Source organism: Arachis ipaensis, chromosome B03 (assembly GCF_000816755.2).
Source record: "Arachis ipaensis cultivar K30076 chromosome B03, Araip1.1, whole genome shotgun sequence".
NCBI lineage: Eukaryota > Viridiplantae > Streptophyta > Magnoliopsida > Fabales > Fabaceae > Arachis > Arachis ipaensis.
The window spans coordinates 132,006,237-132,007,951 of NC_029787.2; positions in this window are offsets into that span (position 1 = coordinate 132,006,237).

Sequence of the window (1,715 nt, forward strand, 5' to 3'; positions counted from 1 at the left end):
AAAAAAAAAAAAAAAGAGTTGCAAAAATATTTTGATTATATTTTTTCAATGCAAAAAATAATGAGGCATGCTATACATACAAGTCTTTTTGGCTTACAAGCTATATAAGTTGGTCCAAATCCAAGAAAAAACACGCGCACCACTCCTTTAAAATCGAGCGTCCAACGCACGCGTTCATTATGCCGCACTATTTCTCTTCTTCCTCAATCAAAACGCAAACCGTCAAGATTCAAGCGACATTCGAAACAAAAGACACGTTCCAACTCCTCGCGAAGAGTAGAAGAAATCGAGAAGAAAAGATACAAATCTCCATAAAAAATCACCAGAAAAAATGAAGAAACATTATTCAAGGTACTGTTTTACTGGTCTTCTAGGTTTTTTTTCTAGATTGTCTCTGTCATGTGCTTCATCCTTAACCATCAAAACATTAAAAGATTTCAAGAAGAAATATACTGTCTCTCCTATGTTTTGGGTGTATTTCTTAAATCCTTTGGGTGTATTTCTGTAATCCTTTGGGTGTATTTCTGTAACCGTTTGGGTGTATTTCTGTAATCCTTTTTGTAACCGTTTGGATGTATTTCTGTAATCGTTTGGAGGTATTTCTGTAATTGTTTGGGTGTATTTCTGTAATCGTTTGGGTGTATTTCTTAAGTTCCATTATCTTCAAAACAATTTCAAAGCTTGATTTCAGAAACCATAAAAATCGGAAAAAAAAAAAAACGAAGCAAGTAGGAGATCCAACAAATTTGGCAAGAAATTCAAAAAAAGAAACGAAATATTTTAAAAAATGGAAGTTATATATTTGCGCCTTAATTGATTTGAATTGATTTAAAAGTCTGTTAAAGAGGCACGTAATATAAGCAACGCCTTTAGTGGGTTTTGTTTTCTTCAAACTTGTAAAGCTTGTAAGCGCAAAACACTTATATGTAGAGATTAATCCAAAAAGAATATGACTTAACAATAACATTATTAACGTTCATATCCCTAACTCTTAGTTATTTGTATAAATTTAATGAGAGGATGATATTAAATTAGTTTGAAATTTTTTAAACAAACATGGAAAGTTTGCCAAATTAAGATTTGGTCTAAACATTGAGGAGCAAAATAATATGAAGAATATTAGAAGGTCAATAAATTTTGTAATTTGTAGTCATCAATTAGTTATTATTAATATTTTTAATGATATAAAATTATATTTAATAGTGTAAAATTTCATCAAATTTTAATAAAAATGCTGACCTTTAATTTTTTTTAAATAATATTTTAAAATTTTATCTTTAAAAAAGAAACAAATTAGTTTAGCCTTTTTCTCTTTTGTTTTTTTTCTAATTTTGAAGATGATGTTACTTTAAACATGAAAAAGATTTTCCACTTCCTCTTATCTTTAATTGTTTTTCATTCCCGATTCTGGATTCCATGTTCAAAATTAATCACTGTGATTGACATTGTTTGACCAGTTGGAAAAAGACCAAGCTAGAACCTTGAAGCAATTTTCACACCTAAGCTCACACGCCACCGGGCTTGACGAGAACACAAGCAACGCAACCACGACTCAACAAACTCTTCCTACGTGGCATGCAGTACAAACTCCTCCCAGCATGAAGTACAACATAAAACTGAAATTCGAACAAACCCAAAGGGTAAAAACGTAAAAGCGGTTCAAAAACCTCCCTCCAAATTCCAATCCAACAGTGGCCCCACCCGCACCTTCCACT